Below are 8,004 nucleotides of genomic sequence, written 5' to 3'. Positions count from 1 at the left end.
CAGGGGAGGCTCAGGATGGGGTGGGCTTTGACTGGGCCTTAGAGATGGAGGGGCTGAGGCCCTTGAGATACCCCTGTCTGCTCCCCATGTTTCCAATGTCAGCCCGCCTCCTGTGTCTCCAGCCCCCAAGCACTGCACGGCTGATGAAGCCCCACTGAGAGAAGGGGAGAGGAAGGGGGCGCCTACTGGTTCGTCTCTGCTGTGCTGTGTTCTCTTATGCATGACTCATCACAAGTCATCAGAAAGTCTGTGCCTGGATGCCACACCTGTCCTTGTGACCACCTTGGGGAGCCACCTCCTGTCCCATGGTGGGCGGGAGCTGGGACAGAGGTTCCTGGTGGTGGGAGCCCTGTGAAATTGAAGACTCAGTCACCAGCTCCAAGGCGGAACTGAAGCAGGCTTTGTCCATTTGGATGCCCACTCGTACCCGGAGCGCAGGGCTAAGGACAGCCTTAGCCTCCCAGAGGGGAGGTTGAGGTTCCCAAGAAAGAGGGGAGCCAGGGGCCCCACCTTCTTCCCTAGACCTAGGTTGGGATCCCAGTGGGAACCCAGACAGCCCTGAACAACTGGGTACCAAGAATGCCTGGACCCTGGGCCTCCCTTATCTGCGCAAGGGAAGCCAGAGGCATTCCAGAGACCTCCACAGACATAACAACTGCCGCCCGGCCGGGCTGAGCATCTCGAGGCTCCGGGTTAGACAGGGTGCCCTTTCTACTTACAGGGCAGTGGGCCGAGTGCTGCCCCACTTTTGACAAGAGAAGTTTGGCCAGCTCTGCCAGGCACGAGTGAACACCTCCTCTTCAGTCCTGTAGAAATACATTGCTTAATAAAAGCGCCACAATGTTCGCCGTGTCCGACATGGCATCAGCAGCAGACCCCGAGCATGGCGTGTAACTCAGGTGCATGGGCCAGCCTTGCAGGTGAGGCTCCACTGATGGGGGTGCAGTCAGCTCCTTGGAAGGAATCGAATTTGCTAGAGGATGTGTGTGTTCTTTGGAGAGAGACAGAGAAAGAGAGAGAAAGTGAGAGCGCCCCCCACCCCCACCCCAGCAGGGCTGGCCACACTGCAGTCCCTTCTCCATTTTCTTGGGATTTGAGGCACACATGCACCCAGCACGGTTTTCAAGCCACCAGGTCTGGGACTCAAACCATACAGTCGGCTATATGGAATCCAGCCACCTTAATACCCATGCCACCGGCTGCCCCGAGAGTCATATAGTGGGCTATTTGTTTGGAAAGGCCTGGGTCTCCAAAGTGCCCCTCCCAGTGCAGGGCCTGCTCACCACAGGGGTACCATGAATGGTCTAGTCGAACAGCCCAGGTCTTGGCGGTTCTAATCTCTTCCACACTGTGGGACCTTGGGCAAGCCACTCAGTTTTCCTATCTGACAAATGGCTCCAAAAATCCCTGGGTGAGCTGTGAAGAGAATCAAATGAACTCACAGATGAGAACACTAACACGAAAGTAAAAAAGTGCTTTCCTCAACTCCTCCACCCAAGGTGACCCTGAAAACCCTGACGGCCACAGCATTCATTTCCTGTCTGAGGCCTGTTCTGTGGCCTTGCTGGGCAACTCTCAGAAAGCAAATGACACTGCAGCCAGGAATGGAAAAGAACCAGCCCCGTGTCAGCCCTGATGTGGGAGCAGGTGACGGGATGCAGAAAACTGGCTCCAAAGCACATGAAATCCTGCACACGCCATCTCCACTCGGCAGGGCCATTTGATTTTCCGTCAACAGCAGCTCATGATGTGGGGAGACGCAACCCAGCCAGCCCCGTTCCTGCCTTTCCCATGCAGCATGCCTCGTGGGGTGGGGGCTCACAGCCTCAGGGAGGCCGCTGGCTCCTAAAACAACTGGCCAATTCCTTGGCAGGAAGTGGATGTTATCCCAGAGGGCAGGGGCCTCTGCCTCCCTGACCATCCATTGAAGATGCTTATCTGTACTGGGAGCGGGAGAGGTGGCCAGCTGCCTGGGCCGGCCCTTCTAGGAAGGCAGGGGCTCTGGCTTCTGAGCTGAGACCAACCCTGCCAGCCTGCACTTCCCCTCTCCCTTCTTTCTTTCTTTGCTTTTGTTTTTAATTAAACATATTCATTACCACAACAATTGCGACTATGTGATTTTTCAGTACATGAAGATGTGTAACAATTAAACCAGAGTAATTGGTATGCCCAGCATCTCAGCCGCTGTGACCTTACATGCAGTGCACAGTGGGCACATTCTCCCTGCTGTATTTTATAACACCAGACAACGTTTCTTTGATCTATCTGCAATTTTGTTTCCATCAGTGAACATCCTCCTATTCTTCCGTCCCTTCCCTGTACCTAATAGTCATTCTACACCTCTCTACTTCTGTGAGGTCATGTTTTTCCAATTTCCACATATGAGGGAGAACGTGTGTCACTTCTCTTTCTGAAGAACATAAGTTTTCCAGGTTCACCCACTTAACCTCAAATGACTGGATCCCATCCTTTTTAATGGTTGCATAGTATTCCAATGTATACATATACTACATTTTCTTTTTTGTTGAGTTTTTTGTTTTTGTCATAGGACACATGTGCTTGCTGGAGAGACAGAGAGGGACAGAGAGACAGAAAGTGAGAAATCACCCTGCCAGGGAGATGGTCATGCCACTGTCCCTTCTCCTCCATTCTCTTCTTGGGATTTTTGGGCAGGCAAGCACATGTGCCTGGCATGAGTTTTAAGGCACTGTGTCAGGGACTCCAATCACAGTGGGCTCTAGGGAGTCCAGTGCCCTGAGCACCAAGCTCCCTCCTGGCCCCAATACCACTCTCACTTTGTGTGCTCACCTGCTAATAGGTATGCGCCTCCACGTCTCGGCTGGTGTGATAGTGCTGTAATAACCACTGACGTGCCTCCTGCACCAGATGCTTACGGACACGCACTGAGGAGCAGGCACCAGGCTCCCTGCTGGTCTGCATCAGCCCAGAGGGCCAGGGGCCCAGTCTGCCTGACTCTAGATTCCCAAAGCTCCCTGGGCCAGCTTATTTGCAGCCCTGGTCCCTGCTGGCTCAGGGGTCCCATCCCTCTGCAGCATTTGCCAGCATCGGTTGTCGTTCACTGGGGTGTGCTGCTGTTAGCCCCGAGGGCCTAGCCAGACTGGCCTAGTGGTCCGGTCATCCTTGTGCTCACTAGGTTTGGGCCTGGGCCCATAAGCCCTGGGACACTGTGGTTCTGACAGTCCCTCTATCCTGAAGGTCAGCCCTCCTCCAACAGTCCTCCTCCAGTCTTCCTCTCTGACAAGACTTGGTTTGTTGTCCACGCTCACTCCACGTGTGATTCAAGAGTGAGTCTTAATTTTTTAAAACTAAGCCTGATAATCCTATGCTTCTTGTCAGTGATCGGTCTAAAAGTGGGCCTGCGACACAATTCTGGCCAATAAAATGTAAGGGGAAGTGCGCTGGAGGAGGAGACTTTGGGAAAGGATTCTCGCTGACTGTGATAGGTAGCCTCTTCCCCCTCAATGATATGGTCTGTGTGTGATGCCTGGAGCACTAGCAGCCACCTTGAGGTCAGGAGGAGAGTGAATGTGAGGATAAAGCTATCATACTGAGAAGAGGAGGAGCTGAGGAGGGGAGGAGCTGAGGAGGAGAGGAGCTGAGGATTGAAAGAGTTGAAACACAAAAGATTGGACCTGTGATATGTCATTGAATTGCTAAATTAATCAATTCTGGTGCTGCCCCTCGAGTTCTTTGTTACGTGGCATTTCCCTCTACGCCTTTGGGGGTGAGTTTTCTTCTCCTTGAAGTGGAGTACCCTCACTGATTTGGTCCCTGTCTGCCCCTGCTTGCAGCTCCTTTCCACCTGTCTGGGAGCCACAGAGATCAGTCAGGTGGCTTCATACTGCATGAATAACAAGCAAATAAACAAATTGCTGAGTCAAAGCAGCCAATGTGTGTGGTCGTCTGGCCTGGAATGCCCAAAGCGGTGTGGTTTAGCCATTAGAATTGGGCACTGGAAACTCTGAGGCCCTGTAGCACCGCCAGCCTTCTCCAGAGAAGATGAAGATCCCAGGACCCTCTGCCATCCAAGCAACCCTACTTTTCCACCCACATGTGGGGGTGAGGGCCAGGCGGGCCTCTTGCTCACCCTCTGCCCGCTGTGTGTATGTACGCATCATCCTCTATTGTCCTTCACCATGACTCTCCCCCTCCAAGGCCTCCTCCTCTGCTTGGGGGCCTCGCAGTTGCTCACCCTCCACAGGGACAAAGGCTCCTCCGGCCCTGCAGGGGTGTCTGTCTCTGCCCATCATTCAGCCCCCAGCTGGCTTCACCCAGGTCTCCTGTAGCCAGGGAGCAAGCAGGGCACCAAGGAGCAGCAGGGCCCCGGCCTTAGGAGGAGGCTCAGCAGATGGGGCTTCCCTGGCTAGCGCTCAGGAGCTCCCAGGAGGACTGAGGTGCAAGGTGCCAGGCGCCAGCTTCGAAGCAAGAAGGAAGGCTATCTGTCAGGGCTGAGGGGCCAGGTGAGGACAGGTCAGCAGCAGGGGTGACCCTGCGCTGGGAGCTTCATCCGTGTTATCCTGTCCTGGCATACTAGGTAGGAGCTTAGGGAAGGTGTGCAGTGTGCGCAGTCATTCAGTCAGTCAGTGCTTTGCCAAAACGCGCTGAGCGGAGGCCGAGTGCTGAGGAAGATGGACAAGGTCCCTGCTCTCTTGGTTCCTGGGAAGACAAGGAGGTGTGGGGCAGGACTCCCCAGTCCCTGCACTCCCTCCCTCTCATGCCTTGGCGCCTGCCAGCTCACGGCTTGCCCGTGCCCTGGTCGTGCTGACACCCATCTCCCCGACCTCAGGCACCCGGCTGACCATCCTTATGCAGAGGGCCCGGACTGAGGTTCCCTAGGAACGGCTGGCCCGTCTGCCTCTGCCGCAGATTCCTCAAGGACCAAACAGATGAGCCCTAGGAAGCTTTAGTTTGCCACCTCTGAAGACAGCCAATAAAGGATGGCAAGAGGCGTGGAGAGAAGGGCAGAGAAGCCTGCCGGAACCCCAGCACCTGGCCGGTGCAAACCTGGACACCTTTGGACTCTCGGCTCCACCAAGTCCACAAGACGGGACCATGACACTTCCTGAAGAGCGGCAGGAATGACTGGGCTGTGTGGGGACTCACTGACACTTGGTGCAGCTGTCTCTCATTGTGTCTGGTCAAGAGACAGATCATGGGGAGCCCAGAGAAGGCTATGGGAGGGTCCTAGCCTGGTTTTCTGTGCGATCTCAGGCGAGTCATGCAGCCACTTGGAGCCTCCGCTTTGTCACCTGTATCGTCAGAGTGGCAGCAGCTCTCTGGCGGGGTAGACAGAGGACAGATGAGCTGCGATTTGGGCACTGTGCCTGGGACGGGCTCTGACCCCTTCCGCCTCCTTCCCTCCTTCCTGTGCTTTGCTTTAATGTATTTTACCTCTACCCCTCCTAGGTTCTGGAAGAGAACCATGGCAGAAAAATGCAAGCAAGTGCGATCATGGTGGCTTTCTGGGTGCCACGATGGTCCTGAGCAGCCAAGTGTGATCCAGGTGACCTGGCTCAAGGACAGTATGGTGGCTCGGTAAACTCGGCCGCCCACTAGCCACCTAGGGAGGGCCTGGGCTTGTAGTTTCTGCTGCTTCTGTCCCACAGTGCTGGGATCAGAGGAGTTTCTGTCACCAAGGAAAGGCAGACTGGGCTCAGTAGGCTCCACCACCTGAAGGTTTCCAAGTCCTGTGTGGCCCCACCACCCGGGTACAGCAAGCCCACCTGAGAGCGGCCCCTCAGGAGCCCTGGCCTCTTACTCTAGAGCCTGGGCGTGTTCCTGCCTGTAGGTCTGTGTGTGTATGTATGGGTGGTGTGTTTGTAGCTAACTGTAAAATCAGACAACGGCAGCTCTTTGCATATGTGGTGTTGGGGGGTGTGTGTTATGGTGTCTTTGTGGTTTGTGTGTGAGGTGTGTGGCGTGTGTGTGGTATAGGTGGTGTGTGTGGCACGTGTATGTGTGTGTCTCACTTCACAGAATCACAGTTGGAATTGCCTGTTACTTACAGCCAAAAGACCCCCTGACAGGCTCCAGGAGGGACAGCTTGACCCTGGTCCTCTCTGACATGCCCTGGGCGCAGCGAGTGGCCAGCTCCTACACTCGTGCATGGCTAACCCCAGCGCTCCTGTAGCACTTGATGCCACTCCTGTGATCTCATGTTGAGTGGCTGGCCGTTCTGTGTGGCTGTCTGGGGCACCAGAGCAGGAAATGAACGTGGGTGCCCAGCCCGGCTCCACCTCTCTTGGCCCTGTGGCCATGGGCAGGGCTTTCCACTGCACACCATCATCCCTGGATTAGGAAACTTGCCTACTGCTCAGGGTGGCTGTGAGCGCTGCAGATCTTGAACGCCACAAGTCTAGCCCACCACGATGTCCAGCACACCGTCGAGACAACTTGTACATGACTGCAGAAGGCATGAAGCAGGCAAGGCCCTGGCTCCCTGGCCGAGGCATGGTTGGCTGTGATCCCGGCAGGCCTCCTGCAGACAGGCCCCGACTGCCTCAGAGTGCTGACAGGATGGCATGGTACACAGGTCCTGGGAACAGAAAAGGAGCACAACGTGGATCTTGTTCCCAAAACTCCTCCAGACCCACAGTCAGATCCATCGTCAGCAACCAAAGTGCCGCAGGGAGACTCAGGAAGGCACTGAACATGTGCTCTGTTAGCATGTGACCAAGACTTGCACACAATTGCTGCGTGCAGGAAGCGAGATGCAGGCCTGGCACTCTGCGTGACCTGCAGGTAAGGAACGGAGTTCTGAGGCACAGACCAGGTGGCACTTTCTCAAGGCACCCGCTCACACTCAGGAGCACTCGATGTTGTTGGCGCTTCCCTTTGTCTTTTCTTGCTTTCTTTTTAAAAGATCTTTTTTGTCCTGAAAATCCAGAGGCCTCATCTCTCCTGCTTCTCTTTACAACTTGTACATGACTGCAGAAGGCATGAAGCAGGCAAGGCCCTGGCTCCCTGGCCGAGGCATGGTTGGCTGTGATCCCGGCAGGCCTCCTGCAGACAGGCCCCGACTGCCTCAGAGTGCTGACAGGATGGCATGGTACACAGGTCCTGGGAACAGAAAAGGAGCACAACGTGGATCTTGTTCCCAAAACTCCTCCAGACCCACAGTCAGATCCATCGTCAGCAACCAAAGTGCCGCAGGGAGACTCAGGAAGGCACTGAACATGTGCTCTGTTAGCATGTGACCAAGACTTGCACACAATTGCTGCGTGCAGGAAGCGAGATGCAGGCCTGGCACTCTGCGTGACCTGCAGGTAAGGAACGGAGTTCTGAGGCACAGACCAGGTGGCACTTTCTCAAGGCACCCGCTCACACTCAGGAGCACTCGATGTTGTTGGCGCTTCCCTTTGTCTTTTCTTGCTTTCTTTTTAAAAGATCTTTTTTGTCCTGAAAATCCAGAGGCCTCATCTCTCCTGCTTCCCTTTCCCTGACCCTCAGCTTCTTCCCTGGGATCTCCTCTGTTCATTCCTTAATGTCATTATCCCTGGCTCCATCATGGGCCCCATTCCTCCTCCTCCCTCCTACTCTCTTCTCATTCTCTGTCCTCTCTCCCTCCCTTTCTCACCTTCTTTACCATTTTCTCTCCCCTTCCCCTTCCTTCTCCTCCCTCTCCTTTTCTTCCTCAGCCCTCTTCTCCATTTCTCTCCTGTCTTCTCCCTTCCTCTCGCCTCTCCACTGTCTCCTACCCTAACCCTCCTCCTTTTCCCTCTCTCCAAGTGACTCTGTTCGCTCCCTGCTGAGCTCCTCCTACCTGAGAAATTGACTAAGAAACAAGATGGAGGTGGAGTTTACTCTTTAGAAAATTTGATCTTGCTACTATTTGGAGATGACCTGGAGGAGCCAGGTTGCCCATGGAGGCCCAGGAAGCCAGCTTAGCCATCCAGTGAGCAGGTTGGAGAGGGTGTAGCTCACTTAGCCATCCAGTGAGCAGGCTGAGAGGGTGTAGCTCGCTTAGCTATCCAGTGAGCAGGG

This window comes from Tupaia chinensis, unplaced genomic scaffold (assembly GCF_000334495.1).
Source record: "Tupaia chinensis unplaced genomic scaffold, TupChi_1.0 Scaffold147282_1, whole genome shotgun sequence".
In the NCBI taxonomy this organism is placed as follows: Eukaryota; Metazoa; Chordata; class Mammalia; order Scandentia; family Tupaiidae; genus Tupaia; species Tupaia belangeri.
Note: the sequence above shows the minus strand (reverse complement) of the source record.